The 16,019-nt window shown below is 36.7% G+C and overlaps 1 long non-coding RNA gene across 1 annotated transcript in view; it reads right to left on the bottom strand.

Annotated features, from left to right (window-relative positions):
• Positions 1–16,019, bottom strand: part of LOC111933496 (uncharacterized) — a 458,147-nt gene that overhangs the window by 255,394 nt on the left and 186,734 nt on the right. The window contains exon 7 of the long non-coding RNA XR_015274594.1: positions 9,910–10,078. This is a non-coding gene — a long non-coding RNA (uncharacterized LOC111933496). The remainder of the gene's footprint in view (positions 1–9,909; positions 10,079–16,019) is intronic.

The raw sequence follows: 16,019 nt of genomic DNA, 5'->3' as shown, positions 1-16,019 counted from the left end.
TCCCTGTGAAAGTCTCAGGCAGATTCTCCTCAAGAGCCTCTTGGCTGAACAAATGAAGCCAGAACGGTTCACAGCATCACCAGGTTGGCTGTACCAGATGTGACACAGCACAAAATGAGCATTGCAAGGCTGCACCAACCAATTAGACAGTTAATATGAATTTTAAAAAATATACCTTTCTCCAGCTACAGGGATATATTCTCTTCTGTAACAAATGAATGGACTACCATAATTGCCTATTTTATAGCAAATTATTTATTTTAATTTAGTAGCCATTCACAGGTAGACTAGTGCCTAATTTCTAGCTTGAATGTGTTTTATTTATTAATAAACTACTTCAAGTTAAGACACAAATGCTAGTTTTGAGAACAGGAAGAATTACATAGGGAGAAGGAGAGCTGGATGCTGGTCAAAATGCTTAAGAAAATATTAATGTTAGCAGACTGAAAGAAATTACATTGTCAAGGTCTGACATAAGTGTTTTGGAAAAACTACTTTGTTTCTTATTTTCATTTAGAAAAGTCTCATCTGTCACATTTTCTGTCTCTTATCTTACAGGTACTCAGAAACTGTGGGCTGTGATGCAGCTCAGACTTTCAGCACTCACAGTACTCCTCTGTGACCTTTTCAGTCACACCATTACACTGATGAATTAATCCAGAGCACAACAATGCAAAAGGAAGTATTAAGGCAGGTCATATATAAGGTCATAAAAATAATGGGCTTGCAGTGTTACATCTATCACTTGGATTATTGAATCTGATAGCAGGATTCTTCAGATCTGCAAAGGGCTGAGTTACAAAACTGATTTATACCCACATACACACAAATTACCTTTATTTGGGAGGGAGTTAATTAAAAAATCCTAATACCTGCAGTGCCATTCCAATGCAAAAATGCTTTGTACTCATTCTAGATCAGAATCAAACATCCAGACTAACTTCCCTAGCTCCATCCACGACCAGCAATGAGGATATAATGTTTCAGCAGCAACAGTCACCAGCAATGTGTTAAAATAGATTTTAAGATAGCTTAATTGATAAATAAAACTCATTGTTGAAAATGAAAATTGGCTTCCTATTTATTCTGGGCCCTAGGTAGATCTGATGGATCTAAGCCTTTGCTGTATTTCAACAGCATATTCAGAGTGTGCCCAGAATTTCTCAGGCAAAGCAAAATATGTAGCTCTCCCAAGATTTCTTGTGAGGTGTATCATAAGTCAGTTGCATTTACTTAACTAGCACATTTTCAGGAATGTTGAGCTTATGATCTCCATGATTAATACCGATATGCTTACAAAATACAAAGAAAGGAAATTACCTGCTCTGTCCCAGAAGAATCACTGGCTTTACCAGATAATTAAGAAGCTCTGCATTTTTAGCTTATGATTAGCTGCAATCAAAAAGATGATCTTTATTATCATGCTTTTTTTTTTCTATCAAGACTTCTGCAATAGATAATGAAGACAGCCATGGAAAGAGAAGAGAAATCCAAGGAAATGAGTACCTACAATGCAACAGAGCACAGTGACAGCCTTGTCTACTCCAGAAAGAAGATTTAAATATTGTAGTATTCTAATAGGTACTTTTAACAGCACACAGGACTCTAAGCAAAGATCCTACGTCAAAATAATCCTCCAGGAATCAATTTTCTGGCATATTTTATAATCCATATGAAATCTAAAGGCAAGAGTTGATTGGGAGATGAGGTACAAATGGAAATGAGCTCAATAAAACAAACCTGATACATAAAATAATATATGAAAGATTATTGTTTGGACTGTACACATTATGCAGCAGTTCCATGAAATGCTTAGATCTTTGCATATTTCCTGTACCAAAGAACATCCTTCACTTCCAGATTTCAGCAATTCAGGTTGTTGAAGGTTAGTTCTTTTCAAAAAGCTTTTGCTGCAAATTGCAGCTTACAGGGAATAAGACTCACAAGAGAGAATAAGTCTGTTACTGTTAATGTGTTTCTTGCTTCAGGGAAGACACTTAAAATTCTTCGTTCTCAAGCATTACTTAAATTGGTGACAAAAAGACATTTTAATTGTTTTCCAGACTGGAACATAAGATTTTAGAATCTCTAAATGTAACATCTCAGTAGCTGGAAGTATGCATTATTTAACCAGAACAATAGTTCTCATTAAAGCTTAACTTAATTTTTCAGCATTCTCAAAACATCTGCTACTCATGGGATCTGGTTTTGTAATTATAATAAACAAAATTTCTCTAGTGATGCTCCTAGTGTTGCAAAAACAAAAGGTTTCTAGGACTTTTTCATAGCTTTGATAAAGTAAACCTTATTGCAACAGAAATAATTAGTAGCTATTTGTTGTTGTTATTTTAAATCTATTACTTTAAAAGTTGATGCCACAGCTCTTGAGGTAGTTACCATAATGCTGTCATTTGAAACAAAACCCTGGCAATCATGTCTTTACAAAGGTTTAATGAAAACAACTTATCTTCTAAGGCATATTTTGAAATTAATACATGACAAGTCACAAGCAAAATCTGAAAGCTGTACATGTGCCAGGGATGCAGAGGATACAGATGTCAAAGAGTTGAAAGATTTGGGGCAGTTTTTAATACTTGACAGCAAAGATATTTGAAAGGGATTAAATACTTTGGAAAGAGGCATCATAAGCATTTTTTATAGTTTTTCATACCGATTTTTCGGATTAGCAGCTTTGTCAGCTTGCCAAAAATATAAAATACAAAATATAGTGCTGATCTCATGACCGAGAGTTGCTGTGATCCCAACATAAAAGTTTCCAGAAGATACAAGCCAGGCCTGCTTTTTTACCCCAAAACAGATTTACAGCAAGAGAATCGAAGCCTTTACCTGTGAGTTTTAGATAATGCTCTCTTTCTTTTTGCTAAGAATAAAAACCTAAAACCAGCATCCATGCCAGGGAAATGGTAGGATAAGTGTGTAAATGTTGATTCTCAACAACACAGTTTCCACTGATAGTACAAGTCCCAAGTTTCCATCAAGGTAACATTAAAAACCATCCAGATGACATTTTGCCTACACAGTACCTGTACAGCCTAGGTAAACTGATCCTGACTGTGGAACAGGACAGGAAAAAGTAGATATTTCTGACAGGAAAGACATCTGCATGGCTACAGGCACGTGCCAGTAGCTCTAGACTGATTCTTTAAGGACCACAGACCAGAGGGCAGATCATATCTATATTAGGACATTTCCTATCACTATCTGTTAGTGGAAAATGAGTTTTGATGAAACAGGATGAAGTGTTTTTCTAAAAACCTTCAAATACAAAGCTGATTGAACTTTTCCAAATGAAAGGAGTTTTATCATATTTCCATTTCTTTTTCTTTTTTTTTTTTCAATGGCATTTGAAACTGACTGCACATCTTTTAATCTTCTCAAACTGAGCTCCATCAATTCCTTCCTCTGTACTTTTCACTGGTAAATAAGGTTCCATCTGGGCTGTAGAAGTAGGTGAGGAGGGCACGGTGGGACCGAAAGCTTCCAGCAACCAATTGCCCTGAAATGTGCTCTGGTCTCTGAACACTCTGGACCCAAGCAGATAAGAAAACAGATGAGGCAATAATCCCCTTTTTATTATTTCTTTCTATTATGCTTTCTATTTCCACCCTGGGTCTCATCCCCAAGCCACAAATTAATTCTATTTTCTATTTCATTTTATACACAAACATGCTATTCAGATTTAAATATTCCACCTTCCTAAGGTGTCTTGGTAAATATCACATATGTCATATAGCAGTGTTAAACCTAAGAGATTATATATGGGCTTTTAAAGTTCATTAACAGATACAAAACTGTGACAAAAAGATAGCACTATCTGCTATCTGGTTAAAGAGGCACAGGTTTTCATTTCCATAACTCTCTGGGTCACAGAGGCTGTATCCACATGGTCTAAATCTTAGAAATGCTGTATTTATATTAAGGGATAGGGCTGGAAAAAAATCATTAGCTTCATTAACAGATTCAGGGGACAAGAATAAAATGCACATGTTGCCTGTGCAGCAGATGTTATGAACAGAAACCCCGCAGAAAGTTTCATGTTTTGCTCTGAAACAGGGCAGTACTAGGAGACTCTTTCTGCTTGGTCTCTCTCACTCCTCCCACCAGGATCAGCCATCCCACCAGGAGAACAGAAAAAAAGGATCGGTGGACACTCTGGGTTATATTTAGTCATTGCCCAGTTATTATCTCCAGTTCATCTCTTCCTTCCAGTAAAATCTCTGTTAGCATAGCTGAACTGAACTGAAACCTCTCAACTCTTTAGACCCCCCCGAGGTCTAAACAAGATGAAACACAGCATAAAGAAATGCACAGAAGTCGTTTCTGGACCAGAAGCGTCACAGTGGGAGTCGAGGCAGGGAGTCAACAAGAGCAGAGTAAGATTTCCTCAGGACTCCCTATGCAGAGCTATGAGAAAGCTGATTTTACCTGTGCACACATGAAACCTGCTGCTGCCCTGTGCACAGAGGCCATCAGGAGCCCAGGGACTGGCTCTGCACGAGGGAGAGGTGTCCTCTCGCACACTGCACACCCGTGTCTGCCCCAGCACCTCTGCCCACAGCTGGCTTTGGACACGGCTGCCCAGGGTGCTCTGCTGGGCTGAGAAACCCAGAGCCCAAACCTTACACAGAGATTACAATGAAGTTTTCCTGAAGGCTGCCTAGAGGTTAATGAACAGCCATCTTTTTATGCAAGCCAACACACTAAAGTGAAAGACTTTGTTTGTTTGTTCTTTTTCCATTTACTGAAAGCCGAGTAAATGGTAAATTATGTTTGTACCAAATTGTTATTATCTGTTGAAAACTACTGTTTGGGTTTTTCTCTTTAACAGTTTAAACCAATACTAAGGCTAAAAACAGAATAAAAAATGGTTATGCATTCTTTCACATCCAAGTGAAGAAAATTCTTTTGCACAGCAAGTATGGAGATCAATTAAAATCCTTTACTTCAGATATAATTAACAAGCCTCACAAGCATAAAGTGATTTAATTTCCTGTATCAAACCAAATGCTGTTTTCTGTCAGTAAATGACTATTCTCTTACAGCACTACACATTAATAATTCATCATTGTTCTATATTCAAACAGATGGGACTCAATGAAAACTTCTAATGAAAATAGCATTAACTTACATCCAGCATGTAGAATCTTTAAAGGAATAGTATTTTCCTAAATGTTAGAGTTTTTCATTGCACAGTTCCCTAATTAGAGTTAAATTGTTACATTACCAAAATAAATCAGTCCTTACACTGGGTGAAAAACATAAAAAACAATCTAATACAGTTGTATAAAATAAAAACAAATAAACCCAAGGCCTACTCCTCAATAAATAACCACTAAATAATTTTATGAGGGTTTATGCCTACTAACATTGATCTCTATATTTGATTTAACTTTGTTGAGGTTCAATTAGTCTGGCAAGTGACATGCACGCTCTAGGATTTCACTCTCTGGCTTTGGGGAGTAGAGAATTAGCACATAAACCTGGCACAGCCACGTGATTCCGATCCCAGTCACTCACTACCCCGCAGTGCAGAACAAGGCTGAGAGACCAGTTACTGCAGCTCACTTACTGCCAGAGAGAAGAACCTTTTTTCTTCCCACCACCTCCTTTTTTAGGTCCCCATTTCTTTTCAAGATATCAAAGGAGAGAAATAAAACGGGGGGAGTGTGTGTGTGTGTGTGTGTGTGTGTGTGATTAATCCAGTTCAATAAGGCTGAAAAAGACAGTGAAAAAGAAGGAATTTGTTGTCTGATCTTAGGTATCCTGAAGTCAAAAGGAATTAATTGACCATAGATATTTTCATTTCAAAGCTCCCTATAGAAGCAGCAGCACTTCTGGTCTCTAGTACTATAATTTCAAACTTTTACTTAAGAAATCTTAGAAGACCTGCCAATGTAAGCAGCAAATAAGCATAACAATTCTACAACAAAAACAAAACCTAAATCTGTAATGTCTGTATTAACAATCCCATTGTGATAAAAGCCCCCTCCTTTAGTTTTACAAGGGATATTCACCACAATGACACAACATGACATGGAAACAGTTTTCTCTCCTGAACATTTTGCTACTGTAGCTGGCACCATTTGTTCTTATTAGGCACATTTGTACAAAGAATGAATTCTTCTGTTTTCTCTGTGCTTTCAAGAGTGAGGGGTTGATGCTGCAAAGTGCTGACTAAACTGACTGCTCCAAGGACATCCACAGCTCTGAATGCATGCACAGCCACAGTCAGGATGAAAGGAATTCCCCATGTAAATGGTTGCATCCACATTGTGATCCCTTGCTGGCTAGACAGCACACATTAAGTACATTATTAGAGCAAGTACATAAGGCAGACAATCTTATTTATGCAAATGGGATGAAAATATCACAATAGGAACCCCTTTCTCCCTGAGCAGTCAAGAGAGATACCTGTAGCAAAAATATTCATGTTTTTCTCCATTACCTTGGATGCCTGAATTAGACACTTTCATTCTACATCAAGTCCTTAAACTGCAAAAAGAAAAAAACCTTAAGGTAAATACTTTGAATTTGCACCAGACCAAAGAGCAATCATTTATTCACATCTCCGTTACACCTTATTTTGAAAGGGCAAGTCTTAGAACTCTAAAGGAAATTAGGTGAAATTAGTTATTTGAAACTAAGGGGAAAGGAGTGAAGAAGGAACAAATGGAGCTCTTAAGGACATGCTGAAAGTGCCAGCTGATATCAGACAGTATTGTCTTTAAATAATATCCACAATGAATGCCAAAAATGTACCCACTTTCTGTGTGGGTCTTGTTATAACTCAAAAGTTTATTGTATTGTACTATGAGAATAAAGTGCCCTAGAGAAACAACAAAAATATATTATAAAAGCACTTTTAGTTAGTTAGAAAGTATTTTTGATACAAAATCCACAATTTCTTTCCTTTTAGATTTTTCTACATAATGTAACAATGCATTTATTGGAGTTTTGCAACATGGTCCCAGAATTCCCTAATCACTACTCTAGAAATAAGCCTCAAAGATTTGAATATCCCATCTTAAACAAATGTTTGGTCCTTTGCTTTGAAAAATATTATATTCAATCTGTGCTTTTAAAGAAAAAGCTGCAGAGAATGTGTTGATATAAGTCTTCTAGATAAATTTTTCCTCTTCTAACAAGATTACCCATGTGTATTTTTCTGACAGGGACCAGAAACAGCAAATAACTCCCTTTACATTGCTCTATCATAATGCAACCTCAGAAAGAAAAATAAATTCAAAAATCTGCTGCCAAAAATTGAGTTGTTTGTTTCTCAGCTCTCCCAGATGGAAAACACTTTTGTTAAATCATTGCAAGTGAAATTAGGCAGCTTGTTACTGAAGCTAATCATTCATTAGCATTTTAAATTTCTGCAAAGGGACAAAATACTTGAGTATCTGGCGGCCTGAATATTAACAGATAATGTTTTCTGTTTATATGTAAATACCTAAAATCTGTATTAGAAGTTAAAGAACAGTGAGTAAAATGTTTGCTTTTTCAAAAGTTTTTAGAGCTCACAATATTCTCTTTATTATTATTCTTTCCCCTCATCATTTTCACTATTTCCATGTCATACCTATCTTATCAGTCTGCCCAAAGCAAGACCTTTTTGTTTTCCTTTGACATAGGTCCTGGTATTGGCAATAAATTAATATATTTCTTCCAACATACTAATTCAAAATGGACAGACTTAGCTGAATTTGTACCATACAGACTCAGCACATTAGTTCAACATTGCACTACAAATATATACAAATATGGAGAAGACAGAATTATGGATGAATGTATCAACTCTTTATTAATACAGTACAAGAACCTATTGTTCTGGTCTAATAGCAGGAAATAAATGAGATTCAATCAACCAAACCTAATACTAGATTTTATCTGGTTAAATGAAGAACCCCACCACAAGTGGTTAAGTATCCTAATGGATAATCTAAGGAAGAAAACCCAATAACTAGTCTGTTCTCTGTGTAACTATTACAAAGACTTTGGCAAAAGATGATATAACAGAAAGATTCCAAAAGACTTTCCCAGAATTTGACATCTTTGCCAGATCATCTAAATTACAGGTTTGAGTGACTTTGGCATCTGCCACCTGGGGACAAGTTAAGCACTTATTTTATATTATTCTCCACTTTAAACTGCTAACTGAGGAAGGGAAAAAGTTTTCAACATCACAGCCATGTGTGGCTTTTGCTGGTGGGTACAAGCCAATATGCTGCTACCAGGTCAATTATGTGCTATTTTTGCTGTTTTTACTTGTGGGAGAGGGGCAAACTACAAGAGAGGCAAAACATCTCCAGCCACTACAGGTCTGTGAGGCAGAACTGCCAGACAGAGCCTTGTGCCCTGTGGCCACTGCACCATTAAGTTTTAGAGGAATAGTTGGTTACTGATCAGACTCAAAATGTACCAGAAGATGATCAGTAAAGACTCCAGCTTCTACAAATTGACTGAGATTTCTAGGAGTGAAAGTGAGAATTGTAAAAAGGATGGCATTCCTAATTGAAACAAACATAATCCCTTCTTTCCTCCAACTTCCTAACTTCTCAGGCTTTTGCTTGTAGCTTTTAAGACATGTATGTTTAAATATAAATATCACAGCAACAGCACAAACTGGTATCACATTGCTGGCAGTCTCCTGGAAGTATGAAATTGCAGCAAAATGTATAGAGAATAACACCACATATCACCTTCCTGCTCTGTGAGCAATCCTCATTTCAAGAGCATTTTCAAAGCACCAATACCACAGTGCTAATTACTAATAGCCCAGGAAGGCTCCCACCATGCTAATTAACTCACCTAGGGGTTCTAGCTACAGCCCACATGCACAATTTCAAAGCTTTTCTCTCCTCTCCTACTCCTTTGTCTAATATTTTTCACTATAATCACACTTGGGACGAAAATTTTAAAGCCAAGAATGACAAGTGTGTCTTACCTCAGCTAAAACTGTTCAGAAATAATAAAAGGCAAGATCAAGAGGCATAGATATAGATAGGCTTTTGCCCTTCTAGCAACAGAAAAATAAGTTAAACTGCTGAAGGCCATTTGATGAGGAAAATGCATGCTTTCTGTTTTTCTGGGTGAGACTCCCAAGGATTTCCACAGCTCATTTTCTCTAGAGGTCAAGTCCTATCCATGAGATTTCCTCCAAACACACAGAGTTTTTACTGCAGCCATACACCACAGTCAGCTCCCTCCCACCCGTCTGCAGAAGACTAATCACCCCAGGGTGCAGCTTAATATAAATGGCTGTAACAAGGACTTTGCACAGCAATAGCAATAAAAGCCATCCCAAAATGTCCACAACAAAGCCTGTGCTCAGATTTCCCTGTGGAAGCTCTTTAAGTCAGGCTTATGTACACATTGCTCATACTTCATTTCCAGTCTCTGCTTCCCAACAGGCAGGTGTTGAAAATGTAATGTACAGCTCACCTCCTTGCTTTATCACACAAGGATCTGGAAGTGGCTAACTTCATAAAATAGACAGGGTATAACCCAGAAATGTACATTAATTTGCTCATTGGCCTTCTGGAGCAGATCAGAAGGCACAGCAGAAACCTTTAAGTTTTTAGGTATTATTTTTCCATTTTCTGTAAGAGGAAAATTTCCATTTCTGTAATGTAAGAGGAAGAACCCCATACAGATTCTCTGGTGACAAGAAACAGATACCATAACTGCAAAGAAATCTTGATTGTAAAACTTAAATTAGCCTTGGAGGGATAATTCAAAACCCAAGGCTAAAGACCTGCTTTTATTCCTCCCCCCCTTTTTTTTTTGCTGCTTTCCTGCAACAAACACAAAACGACTGCGAAGTTTAAAATGGTCAGAATCCATCACTCTAGAGAGAATAAATTTTTTAAAAGTAACCTCTTTTACCTTTGAGAAGCATTTCCTTCTGACTGCTTTGGGTTTCCTCCAGATCAAGGGACAACTGGCAGGTCTTTGTTGATAAATACTGACTACAGGTCATGTGAATCAGCACAGGTAAATCTCAGATTTGCAGCTTTCTGGAGCACCACAGAGTAGCAGAACTATTGCACAACATCTGGAAAGTGAATTGGAAAATAATTCAAGATTAATAACTTTCGTATCTTGCATTAGTGTTTCAGGGAAAATTGCCAACAATGGAATGACACTAATTATTACATAATCAACATAAGTCAGTGAGCCTAATTTGTATGAAAAATAGTGGGTTGAAAGAAAAAGGAGGCAGTTTTAGTCAAGCTCTGAATATGAACTTCAGGGAGCAGTTCATGTAAAAGCATTTGCCTTCCAGAATGCCAAGAGGCATCTCTCCTCTATCTTTTATAACTCAACTCCTGCAATCACTCTAGGGTGACTGGCAAAAGGCAAATAAAGTTCAAAATCATGAACTCCATTACAGGATTTTAAATGCAGTGTAGAAACCAAGATGGCAGTGGAAACAGTGCATCCAACTCAAATACATTTTTCTCCTAATATAGAAAAAAATCACTTAGAGGTATTTTAATACCACATATTTCCACTTATTTAATATAGCATTTAGTGCATTAATGCTTTTGCTAAAATTCTGATGATCAAATGTAGCTCATTAGCATGAATCTACTTTCATTGTGTGTTAAAGAGCATAAACTCTCATAAATCATTCATAAAGGACTCCTCTACATCTCTTCCCACAACTCCTTAATATTAGTTAATTCTTTTCCAGTTTTAAGAATATCCTGTAGCTAAAGCCTCTGCTCATTAAGCATCTCAGCTCAGTTCCCAGCTAAACTGATCAATCACATTAGGGACCAAACACACTGAAATTATACAAATATTTCCTTCTGCTTAAATGACAAAAAAGAAAAAAAACATCCTAAATAAAACATATCCTTGGCTCTGCATGTGCACACAGAGCTTTTTTTTTAGTAGAACTTTTTCTCAGAGCAGTTTTACATTCAAATTCATATGAAACTAGAATAAACAAACCAAGGCAGACTGACCTGAAGGCAAATTAAAGAAAAGAAATTTGAAGATTAGAATGGTTTTCCTGTTTATGATCACAAAATTAAACCAAGCACAAAAATCTCAAAAACACTAAAATTTCATTCAACTGAGTAATGTATTTAGATAGTATATAAAATATAAAAGCATCACAGATTTTACAGTGGCAAAAACCCAAAAACAAACTCACCTATAGTCAGAAGGAATCACTTCCCAAAGAAAATTAACTAAGATATTGCTATTTTCCTCCAACTTTAATGAATTTCTGCATTTATTTTACTGAACAACTACTGTTCATTAATGCAACATAAGTAGATCTGGAAACTAAACTTTTTTTCATAAAAAACATGAACTCAGTTCTTTTCTCAGTCTTAAAATTTTCAGTTTTACTCATGGGTATTTTTGCTTAAGTAAAATTAGAGTCCTTATTTATGTTGCTGTTCAAAGACTTGTTATTGTATTTAGTTAAATCACAGCAGCACATAATGTTGTATCATGTTCTTATCAGGACTCTAATTTTTTAAGGAAGAGTTGTTTAAAAAAGTGAAACCAAGAAGGCAAAGAAATGCAGTATATTTTCTTCTCCATATCCAGTTTCAATAACAGAATTATTGTCCAGCTGGAGCAACTTTATGACTCAATACATTTCAAAACCACTTTCAGAACACAGAAAAATAGTACTATAAAAAGTAATTCCTCCTCAAGTTTAATTTCACGTCTAGAACATAATGGAATATTCAATAGTTGTGAAGTCAACTCTGCAGAGTTACCTTATACTGTTCAAATGTGGGGGAAAACGGGAAACAAGGGCATATTTGCCCATCAGGGGGTACAAGACTATTTGTATATCTATGTATATATCCTACTTAAATCAATTTTAAAAGCTTACAAAACCAAGCTTCAAACAAACTCCCCAGCCATGGTTTATTTCCTCTGCTCAGAGCTGCTCTTTTTGCACACCTGACATCAGGAACCATTCTGCTCCCAGGACACAAGGCAACTGTGCAGCCTCAAAGAGCAGCACATCCAACTGTGGCACCCAGGAGACTTAACCCATTTTGATCAAATCAAATTTACTGATATCAGCTGTTCTTATATTTGAAAAAAAAAATATTATTATAGTGCCTTGGCAAGCATTAAATAAACCTACTAGAAAGTAATCCTCCATCCCATAAGCAAACAATATAATTCAGAATGTAAAAGATGTGGGTCATAGTAATTCAACTTTAAGATTCTCTAATTCTTCTCCAGACAAGCTTGTTTCCTCAAGAGAACCAGTGCCCTGAAATCCTGGCACAGCAGAGCATTTCAGCTAGCAATGAATCTTCAGCATAATATCAAAACCTAACGCATCACGCAAATCGAAGATATACACAAATACATCATTTTATATATTAATAAATTCAGCATGAGTCCTCTTTTCATTTTTTGGTTAAACCAAACAGTATTTTCCCATTCACTCTTTATTTTTTTAATTCTTTCTTTTTTTTTTTTTTTTTTTTTTGTCTTTTTAGCTGAGGAACATTGAAATGGATCTGGCAGAGCTGCACCCCCAGAAAGACTCATCGTAGCAGAAGCACAAACCATGTTGGTGGGACAGGCTGGGAAACAAAGCAATAATGTGCTTTTCTTCCATGGCTGGAGCCTTCCTTTGGACAAGTGGTTGAGCAGGGCTGAGCACAATCCCCTCAGTCAGTTTGATTAGCTGTGATCCCACTTACTGCCACAATCCCCTTTAACAGCCTCTGGACATTGCTAAATCACTGCCTGGGATTAGGAGCACTGGGTTTCTGTTTCAGAAGGGGTGAAAATGGTTATTTTCAGAATGAAGCCATACTGATGTATAACTAGCTATAAAGATAACACCACTGACCTCTGCTCTGTTCAAGGGCTCATGAATAATTAAAACATAAAATCTTTGTAGGTGTCTGGTTAAACACAGGCACCTAAATCCCATTTAGGCATCCAGATAAGAAGCTTGATTTTAAAAGGCATCTGTTTACTACCTTTCACAGTACTTTTCACTGACCACTCATTTATATGCATTTCCTTACCTTAAGAATTCTTTCAATTCAGTGATTTACAGGGGCACCTTTCTGTGCATCAGTGTCTATTCTTGTTAGCAAAAATAAAAGGGGTTTGTAACTCACTGCTACTGCAACAGTGTATCAAAAATCATAACTGAGGAAAAACAAAACAAGAATTACACGGTTCCTCAAGATCACAGTATACCTAAAACCACCTCCACAAATGGAATTTATCAAAAGGTCAGACTTAAAAAGCAGCAATTCATAAATACTAATTACCACCTTGCCAGTGATTGCATGATAACATTTACTGGTGCATAACTGAATAGCAAAAATTTAAAAAAAACAGAGCGCGTGGGTAGATTTAATAATTAATTCCTCCCACACTAATCAGTTTCTGACTACTTCTTATAATAGGCACAATTCTATATTCTTGCTTCCTTTTTCTTTTCTCTTTGTGAGTAGCAAACTATGAGTCTGTCTTTCTAAAACTAAAGGGAAGGAGAACCATTGCAAATAACAGTAAACACAAATTTCAATAGCTATAAATTTCTAAATATTTAAACTGTAGCTAAGTTTTTGCTTAATTGCTGAATATTACTATGATTCTTTGTTTTACAAAACATTAGTTCTTTTAAATTATCCTATTAGAGTTAGATCACCTTCTCTCAAGCCTTCTTCCTAAACTGCACATCTGTAATCCAGTGCATCTATTAACGTGTGTTATTATACAGATAATTTAACATCCATCATCCTCTATCCCCCACTATGCCAGCAGCTGGGTTGTGGTTAAGGACAGCTCATCTCCACCTTCTCAGGTCTGAGCAGACAAAAGACTGGGTGCTGTTCCCAGTTTCAGGGCTGGGTCTGTCAGGACATGATTATCCAGACCACAGCACTGATTCCCAGGCAGCCACAGCGAGCTCACGCCTGCTTTTACTGTGCCAGGGATAAACACGGCTAAAAGCACAACAGCAGCTGCCAGAAACACGGCAGGAGATGGTGTTTAAGATCACACACTTCTCTAGTGACTTGGGGTATTATGGGCACAACTTATCACAGAAACTGTTGGCTGCAGGGGAAGTGCCAAACTATTAAGTCAAATCATAATATTTTTATTATTTCATTTTTAAATTTCAGGAAAACTGTATTGTTTCACATATTTTGTATTCTAACAATATTTTGTTAGAATAATACACTCTGAAGTTCTATGCTGAAACAATGTTTGTAGAAAAAATCCCAGCAGCAAAGCACACAGTCCTCTATAGGCCACGTGGAAACCAAATTGCTACAGCACTTGTCAGAACACATAAAACATATCCAAGATCCAGTCCTCCTGAAACAGGTAGGCCTCATCCATGGACAAGAAGACTGATATTTTTTTATAATAAATGTCTTGGAAGACACCAGTTGTGGTTCTGGATTGCCTCCTGTATCTCACAGGTGAGCTTTGGTGTGAACTAATGAGATAAAGGGACTGCAGAGATCTCTGGCAGAAAACACACTGGAAAGGAAGCCCTTCCAAAACACTTTGTTTCTTCTGAGTTTGGATAAGGAGGATTTGGATTTTCCTGCAAGGGAAAATTGATATGAAGAAGCCTCTCTCCCATGGTAAAAAAGAACAAATTTGTAGGCAGACCCACATCAAGCTGTTTCTCTGTCCATAGCCTGCAGACTTATTCTAGTGAATCTGGCTAAAATCTAATGGAAAAAAAAAGCTGCTGTATATAGAAAAGTACCACATAATAGTAAAATCACTTTTGCTTTACCTACAAGACTCAAATATAGCAATGCTACATTCCATACAGACTATACAATTGAGAAAGCAAAACCAGCCTAGTGACACTAAAGAACAAGCCACAATTAGGAAATTGTCTAATTTGGTTACTTTTATTGTGGGCAAAGGTGTTTATTTTTCAGTTTTCAAAGGTATTTATTCTTTTTCAATTTTGGGGGGTTTGTTGGATCTTTTAAGTTGTTTGGGTTTTTTACAAAAATCTTTTATTTTTCTAAAAAATTGCATGCATCTATCCTCCAGAAATTTTATTCTATAGAAGGCACCACATCTGACATAATACATTTTTTACCTTGCATTTTACCTTCATGATGTGTAACATTAATACATCATTACAGTGACAGCCCTTCCCAATGATGTATTAATTTAACAGCTCATAGCAGATTGTCCTAGAAAATGTGGCAATGAACAGATGAAACTGCAGTTTCACAGCCCAAATAAACCTTTCTCCTTAGGAATGCACGAAAGATAATTTTAGTGAATATGGCAGACACAAGCAGAAGAGTATATATATGCTGCCAGTGATTAAGCAAAGTGTTTTAAAACTTGAATGGATGAGGGGGCCTATTTAATATTGGGACTGCTTTCTGACAGTCTTAATTTACACATCAAAAGAGAAATACACTCTAAGATTTTGTCACTGTAATGGTTTTGCTATTACATTAACTAGCAATTACTACACAATGCTATGCAAGCTGACTAGGCTCTAAATGCCAAGTCCCAATTTTGAAACATCCTTAGGCTGTTATTTCATGTCTTCTACACTTTGAAGGGAGAAAATTACGAAGGTTACAATTGCATGGAATAATAATGGCTAAAAATGCCTACAAATGCTGTTTTCTAACCTCTGTGCAAGGAAGCAGAAAAATATCACTTGTGGTTGGTATTTCCTCTTTCCTCTTTTCTACCCAGTATTTGAAATGTAAAACACAGGGGTGGAAGCTGTTCTCATCCTGTGTTTTCATCCTGTTCTCCTCCTGGGAAAGTGCTGGGCTACTCTGGACAATTTTTTCATTTGAGCACCTTTACAATAGCACATTGCAAGGGATGAGTGTCTTTGGTTGTGTCAAGTGATAATGCATTTCCTTTATTTATTCTTTTCACTTTTGTTTGTGTGCCATGGTAACCACAATTATGAACTGGCCAACTGAAAATATTCAACTTTGATTTGCTGATTGTTTCATGCAAAGGTTCTGGCA

Source organism: Cyanistes caeruleus, chromosome 10 (genome assembly GCF_971803275.1).
Source record: "Cyanistes caeruleus chromosome 10, bCyaCae1.hap1.1, whole genome shotgun sequence".
Classification (NCBI taxonomy): domain Eukaryota; kingdom Metazoa; phylum Chordata; class Aves; order Passeriformes; family Paridae; genus Cyanistes; species Cyanistes caeruleus.
This window is presented reverse-complemented; position numbering and strand designations above follow the sequence as displayed.